The sequence below is a fragment of the Scyliorhinus torazame genome, chromosome 5 (assembly GCF_047496885.1).
Source record: "Scyliorhinus torazame isolate Kashiwa2021f chromosome 5, sScyTor2.1, whole genome shotgun sequence".
Lineage (NCBI taxonomy): Eukaryota > Metazoa > Chordata > Chondrichthyes > Carcharhiniformes > Scyliorhinidae > Scyliorhinus > Scyliorhinus torazame.
The window spans coordinates 251778999-251791580 of NC_092711.1; positions in this window are offsets into that span (position 1 = coordinate 251778999).

Consider the following 12582-nt stretch of genomic DNA (forward strand, 5'->3'; position numbering starts at 1 on the left):
CCAATACTTCCGTCGACCTGCCAACTAGTGGACTACAATGGCAACGTCATTCCTGCTACCGGTTCATGCCAACTCGAAGTGACGCACAACTCGCGAAAAGCAATCCTTCCCTTTGAGATCGTGGGCTCCTCAAACACAGGCGTGCAAACTCCGAAATCTTGTTCAACGAGTACACTCTCACTCTCCAGAGGACACGTCTGCCTTTCAGGATGCAGACTTCAGGGCGCAACTCAATGCCATCATCGACCAGCATCACGACGTTTTCAAAGGCATGGGCACGCTTCCAAACACTTACAAAATCCTGCTCAAACAAGATACCACGCCTGTGGTTCAAGCACCTCGCAGAGTCCCAGCACCCCTCAAGGACCACCTCAAGCAGCAGCTGCAGGACCTCCAGGACCAAGAAGTGCTCTCCAGAGTGACGGAACCAACCGACTGGGTCAGTTCCATGGTGTGCGTAAAGAAGCCTTCCAGCGAACTCCGGATCTGCATTGACCCAAAGGATCTGAATCGCAACATAATGAGGGAGCATTACCCTGTCCCCAAGCGCGAGGAGATCACGTGTGAGGTGGCTTGGGCCAACATCTTCACCAAACTTGACGCCTCGAAAGGATTCTGGCAAATTCAACTAGGCAGGCCCAGCAGAAAGCTGTGTACCTTTAATACCCCGTTTGGCAGATACTGCTACAACAGGATGCCGTTTGGGATTATATCGGCATCAGAAGTATTCCACCGGATCATGGAGCAAGTGATGGAGGGCATTGAGAGTGTGTGCGTCTATGTTGATGACATCATCATTTGGTCCACCACCCCGCAGGAGCATATCAGCGGCCTCTAGCGTGTTTTCAAATGAATACGGGACCAAGGCCTTCGCCTCAACAGAGCCAAATGTTCCCTCGGCCAGACGGAACTCAAGTTCCTAGGGGACCACATCTCCCGTTTGGGTATGCGGCCGGATGCGGACAAGGTGGCAGCGATCACGGCCATGCAGAAGCCAGCGGATACGAAGGCGGTCCTCCGATTTTTGGGCATAGTCAACTTCCTAGGGAAGTTCATCCCCAACCTCGCCCCCCATACCACAGCTCTCCGGAACCTGGTCAGGAAGACGACAGACTTCCAATGGCTTCCCGGCCACGTGCGTGAATGGGAGGAGCTTAAGACCAAGCTTACCACGGCCCCGGTATTGGCATTTTTTGATCCCACGAAGGAAACAAAAATTTCAACGGATGCTCAGCCAATCCGGCATTGGTGCGGTGCTCCTGCTACGCGATGAGGCCTCATCATGGGCCCCCATTGCATATGCGTCACGTGCCATGACCCCCACGGAACACCGCTACGCGCAGATCGAAAAGGAGTGCCTGGGCCTGTTGACTGGGTTCGACAAATTTCATGATTAAGTGTACGGCCTCCCCCAGTTCACTGTCGAGACCGACCATCGCCCGCTGGTCAACATTATACAAAAAGATTTGAATGATATGACCCCTCGCCTCCAGCGCATTCTGCTTAAACTCCGGCAGTACGATTTCCAGCTCCTACACACCCCGGGCAAGGACCTGATCATAGCCGATGCTCTGTCCAGGGCAGTCAACACCCCGTGTGACCCAGAGGGGTTTGTCTGCCAGGTTGACGCCCATGTGGCCTTCACGGCCTCCAATCTGCCGGCCACGGATGAACGCCTTATCCACATGCGCCGCGAGACTGCGGCTGACCCCCTTCTACAGCGTGTCATGCGCCACATGACGGACGGGTGGCTCAAGGGCCAATGCCCGCAGTTATACAACATCAGAGATGATCTGGCAGTAGTCGATGGTGTCCTCCTGAAGATGGACTGCATCGTGATCCCGCACAGCATGCGCCAGCTCGTTTTGGAACAGCTACACGAGGGCCATCTTGGCGTGGAGAAGTGCCGACGGAGGGCCCGAGAGGCTGTGTACTGGCCGGGCATCAATAAGGACATCGCCAACACAGTGCTCAACTGCCCCACCTGTCAGCGGTTCCAGCCGGCCCAACCACGTGAGACCCTACAGCCCCAAGAGTTGGTCACGTCCCCTTGGTCTAAGGTAGGCGTTGATCTGTTCCATGCGCTCAGCAGGGTCTATGTTCTGATTGTAGACTATTTTTCGAACTACCCGGAGGTCGTATGCCTGCACGACCTCACATCATCGGCGGTCATCTGTGCCTGCAAGGAGACCTTTGCTCGTCACGGCATCCCACTCACTGTGATGTCGGACAATGGCCCCTTGCTTCGCGAGCCAGGAATGGTCCCACTTTGCCAGCAGGTACAACTTTGTGCATGTGACCCCTGCACCCCCAATCCAATGGCAAAGCGGAAAAGGGCGTCCACATCGTCAAACGGCTCCTCTGCAAGGCTGCTGATGCAGGATCCGACTTCTACCTCGCCCTGCTGGCCTATCGTTCGGCCCCACTCTCCACAGGCTTGTCGCCAGCCCAGCTGCTCATGGGTCGCACCCTCAGGACCACGGTGCCGTCCATTCATGTCACAGACCTCGACCACGTTCCGGTCCTTCAGCGGATGCAACAGTCTCGTGCACAACACAAGGAGGCACATGACACTCAGGCGACTGATCTCCCTGCTCTGGCGCCGGATGACAACGTCCGCATCCATCTTCCGGAGGGTGGCTGGTCTGCAACTGCTGTGGTTCTTCAGCAGGTGTCTCCCCGCTCGTTCCTGGTTCGTCTGCCAGATGGTTCCATTCGCCGCCGCAATCGGCGTGCCCTTCGTCTCGTTCCACGCTCACTACGTGATCTTCCACCGGTGCCACGCCCTCCTGTTGTCCCCAACCTAGACTATGTGGAGATTCCGAATACTCTGCATCCTCCTCACTCTGCCGTGGCCCAGCCCGTTCCTCAGCTGGTGGCTCCTGACCCACCCTTGAGGCGGTCAACCAGAATTCGTCGCCCACCTCAGAGACTTGACTGATGAGTTTTACAATGTTGGACTCTTTGATCTGTTCTGTTATCCTGTTTCATCGTTCCAGTAGTTTGTATATAATGTTCATTTCGTTGTTGGTGTAACACCCTATTCCTCGGCACCAGGCACCTTCCCGTGTAAATAGATTAGCCTCATGTACATAGTCATGTAAATAACACGCACACACATAGTCAGGTACATTCACTACACAATATTTATTGTCACGCAGGCACATATTCTTTATATAAAAGGGGGATGTCATAATATACACCAGTATATCGTGGTGCAGACACACACACTGATGGACATGCAGTGGGACCAATCAGCATACACAACACCGCAGCCAATCACTAGTGAGAGCACACGCACTATAAAGACAGGGGACAGGAGAGTTCCCGCTCATTCTACTAGCAGCCAGCTCAGAGCACAGAGCTCACAGCCTGCAACACAGACATTCACCATGTGCTGAGTGCATCACCTGGTTAGGACTAGGCAAGGGTCAACAGTTAAAGCTGGTATTGCATTTACCCACAGTTCAAGTATGTTAATATAGTTAACCTTATAATAAAATAGAGTTGCACTACTTCCAGTGTTGGTGACCTGTTTGTGATCCAGAACACCCCACACATCAGTTCTGGTTGCCTCATTATAGGTAGGATGTGGATGCTTTGGAGAGGGTGCAGAGGAGATTTACTAGGATGCTGCCTGGATTGGAGAGCAGGTCTTATTAAGAAAGGTTGAGGGAGCTAGGGCTTTTATCACTGGAGTGAAGAAGGAAGAGAGGTGACTTGATGGAGATGTGCAAGGTGATGAGAGGCATGGATAGAGTGGATAGCCAGAGACTTTTCCCCAGGGCGGAAATGGTTGTCTCAAGGGAGATATTTTAAGGTGATTGGAGGAAGGTAAAGGGGAGATGTCAGAGGTAGTTTCTTTACACAAAGAGTGGTGGGTGCATGGAATGCACTGCCAGCAGAGGTGGTGGGTTCAGAGTCATTGGGGACATTTAAGCGACTCTTGGACAGGCGCATGGACAGCAGTAAATTGAAGAGGTATAGTTTAGGTTGATCTTAGATTAGGATAAATAGCCGGCACAACACTGTGGGCCGAAGGGCCTGTCCTGTGCTGTACTGTTCTATGTTCTATGTTCTATGTTCTACGTATGTTAATATACTTCAGAAAATAATATTACCATATCACACAGTATTACTCAAAATAGGACATGTGCCAGCACGATGGCGTAGTGGTTAGCATTGCTGCCTCATGATGCAGAGGTCCCAGGTTCGATCCCGGCTCTGGGTCACTGTCCGCGTGGAGTTTGCACATTCTCCACGTGTTTGCGTGGGTTTCGCCCCCCACAACCCAAAGATGTGCAGGCTAGGTGGATTGGCCAGGCTAAATTGCCCCTTGATTGGAAAAAATGAATTGGGTACTCTAAATTTATTTTAAAAAATAGAACATGTGTTTCAAATAAGAAAACAATTATTGCCTAACGGAGAGCCCGAATATTGTCTTGTAACTTAAACCTGGTAAATTGCAATAGTTGCTCAGGTAATTTAAATTTAACTGTTGCCAGTTGCATTCGGTTTCTGTCTGTTGCAATATTTCCTGCTTTGTCGCTATCTTGTTGGAAATTACAGGTGTCCTGAACATGACATCCTGCAAAACATGGTGCACATGAAAAATCAACTAATCCTGCATTTTAGTAAATAGTCTGTCGGCGCAGTGGCAACAGAGTTACATAATTTACTATACAGCAGGTCTGTTGCTGGTAGCGGTGATGTGGGATAAAGAGGACACCTGATTATCTTAGGCTTCTGCCCAGAGTCTGTGATGGCCTCTTCCCACTTGGACCTATGTGCAAACAAATTTAGAATTAAACTGTTTACTTGTTTTTCAGAGAAATCTGTATGCATGCCCAAGAGTTTTAAAGAAATGGGAAAAGAAAACAAGGTGATTACCCAATCAATTCAGAGCTCATCTCACTGTAGTGGCAAATGAAGACAGTCAATCAATCAATGTGGAAGAGCACTCAACAGCTCATTAAGGTGGAACACAAATTCTATTACAAGAATAAGGTGTAAGAGAAGCATTAAGTCATTAAGTGTATAAATCTTTCATGTTAAGATGCGCCTTCCTGTATAAATGTTTTACACAGATTCTACTAATTATAGGCAGTTCAGTATAAGTAATATTGAATAGCCCGAAAGAGCAGTTACAGATTTTACATTCAACAATTTGTTATTACAAATCCAGACGAGTTGATTGAGAGTAGAAACTGAGCTGAGTGACTTTCTGACTGGCTGGTGAACATTGTACATGCAGATATCAAATTTTCCTTCTGTACCAAATCCTTATGCAATGCATTAATCGGCATTGGGATTATACTGGGAACTGTGATTAACATTCATGATATTGAAACAGTTTGTATCCTCCACAGGATTTGAATCAAGAAACCATGCCGTAAAGACTAAGAGATGAAATCTCCATCCTGCGACTTCCGGAATGCATCTCACGTTGGGGCAAAATCAGGGTCGGCACATGAACTGCTGCTCCAACCCACCACCAGTGGCCTGAGCGAGTTCCACACTGCACGCCAGCGGGAGCATGTAAATAAATGCAAATGGGTCGCAATGATCCATTCATATCTATTTAGCCCCCCCCCCCCCGGACCCCTGTGATAGGGATCCCCCCTGGGACCCCTGAGATATGGAGACCCCCCCAAGGACTCCTGTGATAGAGGGACCCCCGCACTGGGATCTCAGTAATAGGCAGACATCCCCCACTGGAACCCATGTGATAAGAGGACTCCATTGGGACCCCTGAAATATGGGGACTCCCCATAGGGACCCCCTGCCTAAAAGAACCCCCTCCACAGACCCCCGCAAACACACAGACTCCCCCACTCCCCCCCAACCACACAGACACACTCCTCTCTGGAAGCTACAGGGAACACCAGACAGGGGCAGTGGGAATGGGAAGCATTATAGCTGTAATACTTACCTTGCAGCTCCACATGTCTATCCCTCGAAGAAGAGTAGCTGTGCCTCGTCTGATTCCCACAGATCCATTAGCTGACAGCCATTCATAGCTTTTAAGCAGTAGTCTCTGATTGACAGCTCATAAAAACCATCAGCAGCTTTGATCCATTCGTATCCTTTCACGCTTCAGTGACCTCAGTGGTGAAACCCCAATGTTTGTAAGCATTGGCCACAGCAAAGAGATGTAAGTGCACTAAGTGCATTCCAATCACTCAAGCATGGGATTTTGTTGCACTTACCTCTCTTTGGCAATCTGGGGTGGGGGGCTGTCTTGCGGTGGAAGGATAGGGTCAGGACTGATTTACAGGGCAGGTTCGGGGCTGATTCATGTTGTTGGGGCAGTGCCAGCCACGGGACCTCACTATCGGGCCACCCGTTCAAGATGTTGACTTGATAATGGGATTCCCTTGTAAGCCCTCGCATTCCACACCATGCATATATTTGCATGGTGTGGAACACTGAATTGCATCCCGCTTTACGATCGCGAGGGGTTTGTAAAGTTGGTGCAATTCAGCTCCACTGGGAGCACCTCGTCTCCCAAACAGAGAATCCAACCCCATCAGTTTATTATAACAGACACTGCTGTGCTCCAGTGAAGTTTTCTCATTTTTTTCTGTCACTTTCTGTGGTTAATTCTTTGGTTTCATGGGCACCAGCATTCCTCCCTTACTTTATCCAAGTGCCTTTATATCAGCTCCAGTGAAGGGAAATGTGGTCAGGAAATGTAACTAGTTAATTATAATTGCACAAAATCCTGCTTTGCCATGTAGATACACTGAACAGCAAGGAAAAGTGGGAACTTGTGACTAATTTTTCCTCTCCATCCGAGGACATGATGCCACTCATACGGACCCATCTCTTGCCCTGGCAGAAATCAGGTCTGTACACTTCATTACTATACCAGACAGTCCTGTAACCCACTCAGTCATTGAGAAAGCTTTCTTGTTCCTCCGTATCTAGGGGACACCCTAGAAAAGTGATTTCATACTACTTGTGGGGCAAACTAATTCTTATAATAATAGTAATAATAATCTGCATTGTAACAAGTAGGCTTACATTTACACTGCAATGAATGTTGTGATAATCCTCTAATCGCCACATTCCGGTGCCTGTTCAGGTACACGAGGGAGAATTCAGAATATGCAATTCACCTAACAGCACGTCTTTTGGGACTTGTGGGAGGAAACCGGAGCACCTGGAGGAAACCCACGCAGACACGGGGAGACCATGCAGACTCCACACAGTCAGTGACCCAAGCCAGGGATCGAACCTGGGACCCTAGCGCTGTGAAGCAATAGTGCTAACCACTGTGCTACCGCATTTCTTGCCTGCCCCCAACTCCTGAGATTTTCATCTTTATAACAATTCCTCTTTTAGAAATATTACAGTTCAACTATGATAAATGTCTTTTACCCCCAGTCTAACATTTATCCATTTATTACCTTTCTAGCCCATGTTCTGTGAGGCTGACAAATTTATGGACAAAGATTTCATAATTCGCAACAGAGGTCCAATTACACTTACATCACAGATTGACCAGTGAAAACCACAAAAGGATATTTTCAGATTCCTTGGAACGATGATTCACCCTCTGAATAAACACTTTGCATTAACGTGGAAATTCGGTGAACAGCATGGGAGTGTGTCCATTGAATGCAACCAGGCACTGATGCAAGTTGGTCAATAAGTTTTCGAAATCAAAAAAGGTTTTCAGTGTGAACCAAGAGTCTGGTAACTGCACCACTGAACACTTTGAAAGGTTAGAGAACAAAAGATTTAATTGTAATGTTCCCTTAACAGAATTCAACAGCTGTGAATATATCACATAGCATCCGGGCTGAAAATGAGATAATACTGTTCCTCATAAAATATTTACAGATACTTTGAGGTTCAGGAGCCCCTATTGGTCTAATGTTTGAAGACATCAGCCGGTCTGTTTGTGCATAAATTTTATTCTGTGCAGTATCACAGCCAGTCAAGGAAATCAATCCTAGTTCTATCTCCCATTTGTTCAAATGCTTCACTGTAATATTATACTGAATATTCTTACTTCAAACAATTCTTGATAAAATGTATCTATAGGTGCTTGAGGGCAACATAATAAAATGGCACCCTAGTTATCCGTCTTTTACAGTAGATAATGTGCAATTTGGTCCTGTTCATAGGAAAATGGCATTTGTACTGATCACAAGAACAACCCCAAGCTTTGATACAGGCTAGAATTTTTTTTCCCCCCGTAAGCACACATGATAGGCTGAAGAGGAAGTGGAAGATTTTGTTAGCCATAGACAGGACATGCACACTGTGATAATTACAATGATTCTGGATGAGATCTATCGATAGCGGTGGGCCTGAAAAGCAGTGCGGCCGGTAGATTTTAGGAGACCTCTCTTCCGGGACCTACCTGGCTCGCCACGCCTCGTGAGATCCAATGTGATCTCATGAGATGTCACGTGTGAATCCCGCCCATTGTGGGCGGGGTCAATTTTGGCAAATCTGCATATTCGAGTGAGACGGGGATACCCCTTCACCTTGGGGACTTTGGGCGAGTGCAGGTCTCCACAAACAGGGACCAGACTGAATGACGCTTGTGAGGGTCTCCCAGGGGATCGGAAGGCACCAGGTGTTTTCCCTCTAGGCAGGACTGCATCCTGGCACTGCTGGTGCCACCTGGGAATCCTGGCACTGCCACCTGGTAAAGTGCCCAGGTGGTACTGCCAAACTGGGTGCCTCCCCCAACCGGGATTGGGCCTAGGAGTGCCCGGCTTGTGTGCGGGGGGGTGAACAAGGACCCCATCCTCAGTGAGTTGCGGCTGGGAGGGGTGGTGGTTGAGAGATTGGGACGTATTTTAAAATGGCATCCTGATCTCATCCTGCACTGAGGAGTTCCGGTGAGCGGAGTTTGTCAGTGCAGAAAACGGGGTTATGTCTGGCTCGGTTGCCAAGAGGTTAGATTGCACTCTCCATCTCACCATTAAATATTAATACTTCTTGGTTTTATGAGTAGTGTACAAGGTTTTATATGAGAAGTATACAATCAGTGAGAGCAAAAGTTAAACCTCCATTACAAAGAGAGTCTAATGAATACAGTCCACTTTCAATGAAATCTAACATTTTTCAAAATATAAGCACTAGTTGACGAGTTGACGACACCCAACCACAGTCATATTAAACAAGCTGGTTCAATAAGGGGAAAGGACAGGCTATATTACTAATCTGCAAACTATTTGTGTTTGGAACCAACCAGTCTCCTCAACACGGCTCTGGGATGTCACCAGTCAGACTTACTTGGAATGAACGAACGACCAAACGCAAGAGATTTTTGAGGCAGACTCAGTTGTCATTGGTAGCCTATGGGTTACTTCATTCTAGAGTGATCCCTCTAGAGAACATTGTCTGGGAGTGTTAACCCTACATTCCACAATAGTAACATAGGCAAAGTACTCATATGCAGGGAGTTGACGCATTGAGTTTGTTTGATTCTTCTTAAGAATTAAAAGAAATTAAAGAAAATGTGTTGCATATCGTACTGTAGCTGGAAGAGATTGCAACAAGGTGTAGCAAATTAACGAACAAGAGCCATATGGCCTGGTGTAGGAGTCAATAACCATCCTCCTCACACACACCATACATTTGCTATGACTTTGTTGCACCCTCTCCCAGCTACAGTTTAATATCCAAGACCTTACCCCCTCTTTAGTTCTGAAAAGTCAAACAGGCTTGAAACGTTAACTCTGCTTTCTGCCCCTACAGATGCTGCTGGACCAGCATTTTCAGATTTGTTAGCACTTGGTGTTTTGTTCAAATGTTAACCACTAATTAAATTAATTAGTTATTATTTTTACACTTCTCTGTGTTGAATTCTCAACACAATTTTACATCTGAATTAAAGACAATTAGCGCACATCCCTCTTTGATGTAGTTACTAATGTACATGGTGTACGTTTTTACTGTTTGATCAGGCATTTCCAAATCTCGGGTTTAACACAATGACGCAGAGGAATAGTTTTCACTCTCTCTTTTGCGTGCGGTTCTCCCTGGGATAGACAGCAATGAAGATTGCTTAATATCCCACATTACTCAATGAGGTATTCAGCAAAGCTCCTGGCAGCCCACAAAATAGAATTACACAGTTCAGCGACAGGATATCATGCATGATCAAGTACTGAAATCAGGAAGTTGCAGCACGAACATCTTGCTGAGACACTTGGCATTCAAACACATGAAGGTTGTGAAATTTACTGATTCGATAGCCACTTGAAATACTGGAAAATGGTAGGTTTATCCATTCAAATGCAAATTATTTTTTTTAATGGTGTGAAAAGTCTTAATTGCTACCAAACAACATTTCTGGCCCTAAAAGTTAACATTATACGCATGGAATCTCATTCCTTCAAATTTTAGCAAGTATTGGAGATTTTTTAAAATGTAAACATTTTCTTGGGCTGAATGATATCCTGAGGGCAGAATCCCACACCCATGCACCCCAGCGTAAATATCAACGGTAAACTCACTTCTGGTTGGCTAGCTTTAATTTTTCTGGTGACGCCTCTTTATTTAGTATGAGGTGGGGCTTCCATCCATCTCCAGGACAGAGTCCTGGGGCTGGATTCTCCATCCTGCCGCGCCACATTTCTATTTCACCCCACCGATAGGATGCTCCGTTTTGCCGGCTGGTCAATGGGGTTTCCCATTGTGGGGCAGCCGTCAGGAAACCCCAGGCTGCCGGCAAAATGTGGCATCCTGCCGGTGGAGAATCCAGCCCCTGTTCTTTGAGCTGCCTGCCAATCGGAGACCAGCAATTTCGAGCAGTGGTGGTGCCAGCTGGAACAGTGGCCACTTCTGGTACTGCAGGTAGGCCAAGTCAGACTTTCTTGGCATGAACTAATGACCAAGTCATCAGTTGAATCTCACTAGTCCCTGTTGCTCGTTTTAGCCTTAGTTTACCCATTCCTATTCTGTCACCTTTGCTCATGAGAGCCTTAGTTTATTTATTCTTATTCTGTCACCTTTGCTCATGAGTCGCCAGGTATCTTTCTGATTAATAATGCAACACACCGCTTAGTAAGAGTTAAATTAACGCTCATTTATTATATACAGCAATTAATACTTATACAACAATCCTACTTCTAGACGACTACCTACCACTAAAGGCCAATACTTAACTTTGGAAATGGCCCACCAGGTCAGGGAAACGAATGGTCTTTCGAATTGGTTCTGAGCCTGCGGGATTCAAAAGCTGGTACAAGTCGATTGTCAGGAGCGCCTATCTGGTAGCGATCGCTGGAGTAAGACTTACCGTTTTCTTTGTAGAAGGGTCTCGAAGGTTGCGAGCAAGAGAAGAAGGGTCGAGTTGAACTTGGCCCCTATTCTTATAGTCCCCAGGGGCTTCCCGCCTCTCGGGGCGGACCTCGTACCTGGTTCCAAGTGATTGGACTTGGTCCCAATCACTTGGTTCGATATGCTTCAATAATGGGGCGAATCCTTGATCGGGGGGTGGTCGTTTACCTTTCTTTGTGTCAGCCCCTGCTGGCGCCGAAAGGTCTGGGTCGGCTTTCAATTGCTAATTTGTAGCAATTGTTCCCGGGGATGGCTGATTAGAATGCAGATGGCTGGGTTGTTGTGATGTTGATGGCTGCAGGTATCGGTCTGGGCTGACTTCCCCAGAGGCGAATACACTGTTTTACCTGCAGCTGTCCGTTTGAGTCCTGTTGGCTGATTTTCCCAGCAGCCTCTTCCGTTTGCCATTTTAGATCGGGGTTTGACCATTCTAATCGGGAATCAGCCATTTTAGGTGGCTACAACCCATGTTGGCAAGCCCCAGTGAAGCATGGGGAGGCATCTTGGGACAGGACACTGTGAATATGGGGAGGCAGAACTGTGGGGTGGAGCCTCCAAGTGGCAGTCGGGGCCCTGCAAGAGGCACCCCCACCCTCCCATTTAACTTTCCAGCAACCCACAGGGGTAAACCTGCTGAACTGTACATTGAGCACTGGCCTCTCCACCGTCCATTAAATTAGAATGACAGTGCGGTGGCGGCAGATGTGGGTGTGTTGGCATCAGGCAGGCTGGTGACTGGCACAATGCTGATGGCATGACACCCTAATTTTGGGTCCACTCTCCTCCTTTCCCACATATGGGTGGCCCAGAATTTCAGCCCGTTGTCTCACAATCCCATTTTTCTCTTCCTCTTTCACTTTCGGTACATGATTTTACAGATAGTTTCCTATTCTAACTTGCGCTTCCTCGATTAGACTCTTAGGGCTCAATAAGGATTCTTCAAACTGATTGGTTGAAGAGGCACACTGTAGCTTGCCCTGTTCACACAGGTCACAGTTCCCCTGTAGAGGGCACTGTTGCTTATTGGACTTACACTTGTGTTATGCTGCTTCGGATAACACAGGCTGCTACTTGATGCAGTCTTAACTAAAGGATGCTCCAGACTCTGAAATGAGTTCAACGTGTTTATTGAACTATTAACGCAGCTCTCAAATGAGTTCAACTCTCTGCTAATCTAACTGTAGTAACTCAGTCTAACTGTACCAGCTTGCTCTAAGCCACGTGCTGGGGTGTGATGCTGCTGATCAACCCTGTCTAACTCTCTAGATGTCT